The sequence below is a fragment of the Lithobates pipiens genome, unplaced genomic scaffold (genome assembly GCF_037356315.1).
Source record: "Lithobates pipiens isolate NorthernLeopardFrog02 unplaced genomic scaffold, aLitPip1_a1.2 Scaffold_10, whole genome shotgun sequence".
NCBI lineage: Eukaryota > Metazoa > Chordata > Amphibia > Anura > Ranidae > Lithobates > Lithobates pipiens.
In genome coordinates this window covers 108,448,364-108,456,183 of record NW_027507686.1, presented here as the reverse complement: position 1 = coordinate 108,456,183, position 7,820 = coordinate 108,448,364, and the positions used below count along the sequence as shown (strand labels likewise).

The following is a 7,820-nucleotide window of genomic DNA, read 5'->3' as shown; positions in this document are numbered from 1 at the left end:
CACAGTGCGGGAATGCAGGCCCGGGCGGCATTCAGGAGTTGCATCGTGAGGTTTTTTGTTGTATTTTCGAACAGGCTGTTCGGTCAAGTGTAGAAGGCACGCTGCTGGGAACCCAAAAGTTCCTCAAGGCCGGGCATGCCCAGAAAAGGTGTCCCATGGTCCCCGTATCTGAATTTCACCTCCAACAAACATCCGGGATTGATCTATCCATTTTATTCAGAAGGTATGGGACTCTATACCAGCGTGAGACTATCTTGTATCCTGATTCTTGATATTGGTCTGCTTTATGTACTAAGGTCAGGATCTTCCCTATCTGTTGGGGGGTAAATGTGATGCCTAAGTCCCTCTCCCATTTGTGGATAAATGGTGGGGGTCGACTCCTCCTCCTGACTACTCAATAGGTTGTACAGGAGGGAGAGGGTGTGTCGCACAGGTTCCCTTTTGTGACAGATGGATTCATAGGGTGTCAGGTCTCTAGGAGTGTAGGGGGCCCTTTGTATGGCCAGAAGAAAGTGACGAAGTTAATAAGCACTAAACAAGTCAAGCGGAGGGTCAGAAATCTCGGCGACAGTTTGCGTGGTCGGGAGCCCTCCCGAGGGCCACACCTCTCCCAGACGCTGTTTCCCCACCACTGTCAACTGTCGCAGTTTCTTGTTGGTAAATCCCGGTGGGAAGTCTGGATTACCTATAACCGGAGTCATTGGTGATGGCAGGGGAGCAATGTGTGTGCAGCGGAACAACCTCCGCACAACAGCCAACATAGCTCCCACTACGGGGTGACCTCTGAGGTCTTTTGGTAGGGAGGACAGGAGCCACGGGGAGGTCAATAGGGGAATGGATACATCCTCAATCTCCATCTCCACCCACTGCTTGTGTGGGCCATTACAATGCCAATCAACGACTCTCGCTAGCAGAGTCACTCTGTAGTATTGTCTGAGATCTGGGAGACCCAGACCCCCCTTGTCCTTTGGTCTGGCAAGCAATTGCAAACGGGCTCTGGGCGGTTTGCGCGCCCAAATAAAGTCCCGGAGCAGCACCTGCAGTTGTCTGAAAAAAATTGGGGGTAACCGGATCTGTAATGTCTGGAACATGTATAAGATCCGCGGGAGGGCCGTCATTTTGAATGCATTACAGCGCCCGAACCAGGTCAGTGTTAAAGCATGCCAGTTTCCCAAATCAGATTTCAGTCTATCCAGGAGAGGGACAAAATTAAGCGGGTACAATTGCGCTAAATCCGCTGCGATGTCAACGCCCAGGTAACGTATAGATTTTTCAGCCCAGTAGAATGGAAAAGCGGAGCCTCTTGGCCTCACCATCCGGGACCGATATATTCAATACAGCTGACTTGGCGCAATTGATTTTATAGTTTGATAGGCTGCCGTATCGCTGTAGAGACGCAAGTATATTGGGAAGCAAAATGTGTGGATTGGAGACGGAAAAAATTAGATTGTCAGCGTACGCGGCAATTTTGTGGTGTGCCGAGGGTTTGGATATGCCAGTAATATTCGGGTCATTCCGAACGTGACACATAAGTGGTTCCAGTGTCAGAATAAAAATTAGGGGAGACAGAGGGCACCCCTGCCTCGTCCCATTAGTAATGGGGAAAGAGTCCGAGCACCACTCGTTCACCCGTACCGCTGCCGACGGCGTGGAGTAAAGCGACATTACCCAGCTCATCATGTTGGGGCCAAGACCTATATGTTCCAGGGTGGCCTGCATAAAGTGCCAGGCCACCCTGTCAAAGGCCTTTTCCGCGTCCATTGACAACATAAGCAAGGGCCTTCCCTGTACATACGCCGCATGGATTAAATTGAGGACTCGGGCCGTATTGTCTCTAGCTTCTGACTCATTTTTATTTTTTTTGCTTGTTTCCCAAGGTGACAATCTTGGCGTTTGTCAAGAGGGTTGAAAGTGCATGAAGAGATTGCCTACGGGCACATCACCCTGAAAGCACCCGATCTCGTTTGATGTTGGAGGCTAAGAAGAGTCGGGCCTTGTTAGTACCTGGATGGGAGACCGCCTGGGAATCCCAGGTGTCATAGACTTCTTTTTATGTTGTTGGCGTTGACCTGTTTTTTTTTCGCTTGTTTCCCAAAGTGACCATCTTTGTGGTAGTCAAGAGGGTTGAGAGTGCCTGAAGAGATTGCCTATGGCCACATCACTCTGAAAGCACCCAATCTCATCTGATCTTGGAGGCTAAGAAAGGTCGGGCCTGGTTAGTACCTGGATGGGAGACCACCTGGGAATACCAGTTATTGTAGGCTTCTTTTTTTTTTTTTTCAAATAACTTTTTTATTATTATAAGATGAAACATTACATATCATTCACTTCAATACAGCAGTGGCGGAGCCAAAGGAGAAAAAAGGGAACATACAATAAGAGCTTATCGGCCTACAGAATATAGCCACTTGGAGTAGGTACAAACCAGGCCAGGCAGAGCTATCCACAGGCAGTATGTTCTGCAACATATGTAAGTCAGGGATAAAGTCAAACCAATAATAAACTAGTCCTCAAAACTCTACAGCCAGTGAAGAGTGGCATTCCGAGGATACAGGTATCGACTAAAAGTGTAAGATACTTGTACTACAAATTAACCCAGTCAAACACCCTCCCTTGGGGGGGGTTTGGAAGAAAGATAGAAATAAGAGAGGAGAAAAAAGGGAAAAAGAAGAAGGGGGGAAGAGGGGGCGAAAAGAGGGGGATACCAAAAAGGGTAGAAAGAAAGGTAGGGAGGAAAAGGAGGGAATAGAGGTGGGTAGTCATCCGAAATATTCCGCTTGCCTGTCAGGGTCGATCGCCCTTAAGAGTCCAGGGATTCCAAACCACGTCATTCGCTTCCAGCCGGTCCTGTATCCTGGCGGTCATCCTCTCCATAAGCTCCACGTCTCTAATTCGAGCGTATAATGCGTCCGGGGTAGGGGGGTGCGTCCTTTTCCAATGAAGTGCAACAAGACACCGCGCTGCGGTCAGGATATGTCGGGATAGTTTCTGTAGGGATCTGGACAGTTTGGGGAAAGGGACTCCCAATAAAAAGTGCTTGGGGTTCAAGTCCAGGGGTTGGTCCAGGACACTGGCCAGGATAGTACGGACTTCTGTCCAGAAGGGGACTATACACGGGCATTGCCAGTATATGTGCAGGAGGGTGCCCTTATGCTCCACACAGCGCCAGCACCGGTCTGTTGTAGAAGGGTAAATAGCGTGTAGGACATCTGGGGTCATGTACCAGAAGAATAAAATTTTGTATGCATTCTCCTGGTAGAGCGTACACATGGAGCTCTTGGATGCCTGTGACCAAATCACCCGCCATTGCTCCTCCGTGAACACTTCACCCAGAGCTTCCTCCCATTTAAGCATATATGCATGTTTGCCTTTAAGACCCATAGGAAAGGCGTTAAGTATTTTATAAATATCTGAGATCATCCCTCTCTGTGCCGTACCTGCTGAAACAACTATTTCAAATGAGGTAGACGGGGAGAAACGGAGGTCTGATGCGATGGTCTGGGCAAAGTGACGGATTTGTAAATAACTATAGAAGCTCTGCCGGGGGAGGTCAAACCGAGATTGGAGTTCAGTGTAAGTCAGTAGTCTCCTAGATCTGGGGTCCACCAGAGATCTCAGATGGAAGAGGTTCCGGGAGGACCAAGGGTGTTGCATCTGGCGGGATAGGCTATCTGGCACTTGAGGGTTGGATATAAAAGAGGTCAGGAGCGATTTATCCGAGGTCAGGCCAAATGCCTTGGAGGACCTACGCCATAGGCTCTGCAGATGGGACATGGGGCCCAACAGTTGGGACTGGAGAACCAATGCACTCCAGAGCATACTGTTAGGGTGTATAGGGGCCAACCACCGGGATTCAATTTCCGACCAGCGGTTGTGAGACCTCTGGGTAAACCAAGAAGCGACCGCGCGGAGTTGGGCAGCCTGATAGTACCTGACTAGATCCGGGAACGCTAACCCCCCATCCGATCGGGAGGCGGTCATGACCGAGCGAGGTATTCTGTGCCTTTTATAGTTCCACGTGAATCGAAGTAGGTCCCTTTGCAATTTTTTCAGGTGGGAAGAGGGTATGGGAATGGGGAGGGTCTGAAAAAGATAGAGGAGTTTCGGGGAGGATTGCCATTTTCACAGAGGCTATCCTACCAAGAAGAGAAATTTGGTGTTTCCGCCATTGTAAAAGCAGACGCCTAATATCTCCATAAATGGATGGATAGTTTGCCTGATAGAGGGAGGTATAGGTTGGGGTGATGTATACCCCCAGGTACCGAAGGGAAGTGGACTTCCAGTGGTAGGGAAAGTTAGATCGTAGATGGTCCACCTCCGGCGGTGGGATGTTAATTGGAACATCCGGGCCGGGGATGTCTGCCGTGGTGTCCCTCGATCCCCCGGTCCGTGCTGGTGGCTCGGATGGGCCCTGCGGGCCGGAGAAGGAGCCCGCGACGGCGCGGTTGCGGCCGCCGGCGGCATTTTGGGAGGTCTGTCGGTCGGGACCTCCGTCGTTAAAAAGAAGGACCGGAGGTCCGTGGCGGTGCCCAACGGGGTAGCGGGAGGTCCCCTGGAGCTGGAGGACCTTGTGGCCTTGGATTTCCCCATCGGATGGGGCTGGATTATCCCCGTAGGTGCAGTAGAGCGGAGGCTGGAGGGAGAGCGAGAGGATTAGGCTGCCATCCGGGTCGACTTCCGGTCACGCCCCGTAGGCTTCTTTTTATGTTGTTGGCGTTGATTCGTTTTTTTTTTTTTGCTTGTTTCCCAAGGTGACCATCTTGGCATTTGTCAAGAGGGTTGAGAGTGCCCAAAGAGATCGCTTACAGCAGCATCACCCTGAAAGAGCCCTATCTCTTCTCTTCTCTGAGGCTAAGAAGGGTTGGGGCTAGTTAGTACCTGGATGGGAGATGGCGTTGGAATACCAGGTGCCGTATTCTTCTTTTTATGTTGTTGACATTGACCTGTTTTTTTTCGCTTGTATCTCAAGGTGACTATCTTGGCATTTGTCAAGAGGGTTGAGAATGCCCAAAGAGATTGCCTATGGGCACATAACCCTGAAAGCACCCGATCTCCTCTGATCTCAGAAGCTAAACAGGGTTGGGCCTTGCTAGTACCTGGATTGGAGATCACGCGACCGCGCGGAGTTGGGCAGCCTGATAGTACCTGACTAGATCTGGGAACGCTAACCCCCCATCCGATCGGGAGGCGGTCATGACCGAGCGAGGTATTCTGTGCCTTTTATAGTTCCACGTGAATCGAAGTAGGTCCCTTTGCAATTTTTTCAGGTGGGAAGAGGGTATGGGAATGGGGAGGGTCTGAAAAAGATAGAGGAGTTTCGGGGAGGATTGCCATTTTCACAGAGGCTATCCTACCAAGAAGAGAAATTTGGTGTTTCCGCCATTGTAAAAGCAGACGCCCAATATCTCCATAAAGGGATGGATAGTTTGCCTGATAGAGGGAGGTATAGGTTGGGGTGATGTTTACCCCCAGGTACCGAAGGGAAGTGGACTTCCATTGGTAGGGAAAGTTAGATCGTAGATGGTCGACGCGTTAAGTTTGTAGCCCGATCTAATTCCATATGCAGGTTGGCCAGGGATATCCTGGGTTGGGTAAGGGTAAGAATTACGTCGTCCGCAAATAGCGAAATCTTAAATTCCTGGCCTCACACCGGAACCCCTCTAATAGCTTGGTTCCGCCTAATGGACGCCGCCAGGGGTTCGATACAGAGGGCAAATAGCAAGGGTGACAGCGGGCATCCCTGACGCGTACCGTTGGAGATGGAAAAGGGCGAAGAGGTGGCAAAGGGGGTCTTCACTTGAGAAGATGGGTTGGAGTAAAGATGTTGTATGGCCCGCAAAAAAGGTCCCTCCATCCCTATGTGGGTCAGCGTGGCGAACAGGAAGGGCCACCCCAATCTATCAAATGCCTTTTCGGCGTCCAAACTTAGGAGCAAGGACGACACTCCATCCCTGTTCGCCACGTCGACCAGTTCTATTACCTTCCGGGTGTTATCCCCTGCTTGGCGGAGGGGGACAAAACCCACTTGGTCCTTGTGGATCAGGGAGGGTAGGACCCTGTTAAGGCGCAGAGATAACAATTTAGTAAAAATTTTCAGGTCTGCGTTCAACAGCGCAATGGGTCTATAATTCGCGCAAAGGCTGGGGTCCTTATCTGGCTTGGGGATTAAGGTAAGGAAGGAGCGTTGCATATCCGAGGGGACGGGTGTATTCTGTAGAAAAGCGTTAAAGAGGCTACTCATGTGCAGGGTCAGGAGGGGGGAAAATGCCTTATAGTATTCGTAGGGCAGACCGTCCGGACCCGGGGATTTATGTGCGGGGAGGGATTTGATGGTCCGTTCCACTTCTTCCTCCGTGATGGGCATGTTCAAAATGAGCAAGTCTGATTCACTAATATTGGGGATGGCGCTGTCGGACAGGTACTGCTGTATACGCTGCGAAATCTCCACCGACACAGGGTTACTAGGGATGTCAGGATTATTATAGAGCTCCGCATAAAAGCCTGCAAACGTATCAACTATGTCTTTGGGGTGGGAAACAACCGCTTTAGTTTTAGTTTTGATCTGGTGCTGGGCGGAGAGAAGAGTTTTGTCTTTGAGCTTCCTAGCTAAGAGGGAGTGTGCCTTATTGCCCCTATCATAGTACGTCTGTTTGATCCTCAGCAGAGCTTTCTCAACCCGGCGAAGCGCCAGGTCCGCAAGCGCCATGCATTACCGCCTTGTGGGCTTCCCACACAGTGGGGAGGGGGACGTCTGGGGTCAAATTCTCAACAAAATAGTGGCGCAGGGTCGAGGCTAATTCCGATTGGGAGGGAAGGTGCTGCAGAAGGAAAGTGTTCAGCTTCCAGTTATATGGCCGAGTTACCGGGGGGCCTAAGTCCAGGGTGAGTAAGATCGGGGCATGGTCCGACCAGGAGATCGGCAGGATAGACGCGCCACGCGTCGCTCTCAACGTAGCATTATTGGTAAAGAAATAATCAATACGAGAGTGCATATGGTGGGGGGCTGAGTAGTATGTGTACTGCCGATCCCCAGGACGGAGAGCTCGCCAGGCGTCAAACAGTGCATAACGGCGAGTAAGCTGTCGAAAAAGCCTCGAGTCCCGGAGGGCTCTGGGCGAGGGCACGCGGGTGGGCGCCATCTGACGATCAGCCGTGGCCGAGTGAGCCAAATTAAAGTCTCCCCCCACCACCAGATAGCCGTGGTCCTCTTTAAATAAACGTGCAAAAACCCTGGAGAGGAAGCTATGCTGATGGACATTAGGAGCGTATAGCGTACACAGGGTAATCGGTCGTGACTGCCACGTACCCTTAAGTATCAGGAAGCCCCCCCGGGGATCGCTGTAATGATCAGTATAAGTAAATGGTGCTCCTTGTCGGATCAGGATAGCCACCCCTGCTCTCTTATGGGACCCCGAGGATTGATACGCAAGCGGGAAGCTCCTGGAGGCGAAGGCAAAAGATCCCCCCCTGTCAAAATGCGTCTCCTGAACCAGGACAATATCTGCCCCCGACTGTTTAAACTCCCTTAGTGCTAGATGCCATTTCCGGTTTGAATTTAGGCCATGGACATTCATGTATAGAATCTTAGCCATCAGTCAAGTCTGGGGGGGGGGGGTAGGAGTGCGGTCTGTGTCTAATAAATCTTACCCGGTAGCAACGTCCAAGAGGGACCGCCAGGAGCCAGGAGCAGACGTGTTTTCCGGTCGTAGGGCCCCGCTACTACGTTTCCAGTCCCTGCAGACAGCGGAATGATGACAGAGGAGAGAAGAGAGGGGGAGATAGAAAGAGAGAGAAGGGAGAAAAACGTTAGAACAACAAGA

General features: G+C 51.1%; 1 pseudogene; it reads left to right on the top strand.

Annotated features, from left to right (window-relative positions):
- The first annotated feature begins 2,145 nt into the window (after positions 1-2,145).
- On the top strand, positions 2,146-2,264 carry LOC143954706 (5S ribosomal RNA; annotated as a pseudogene).
- The last annotated feature ends 5,556 nt before the right edge of the window (positions 2,265-7,820 follow it).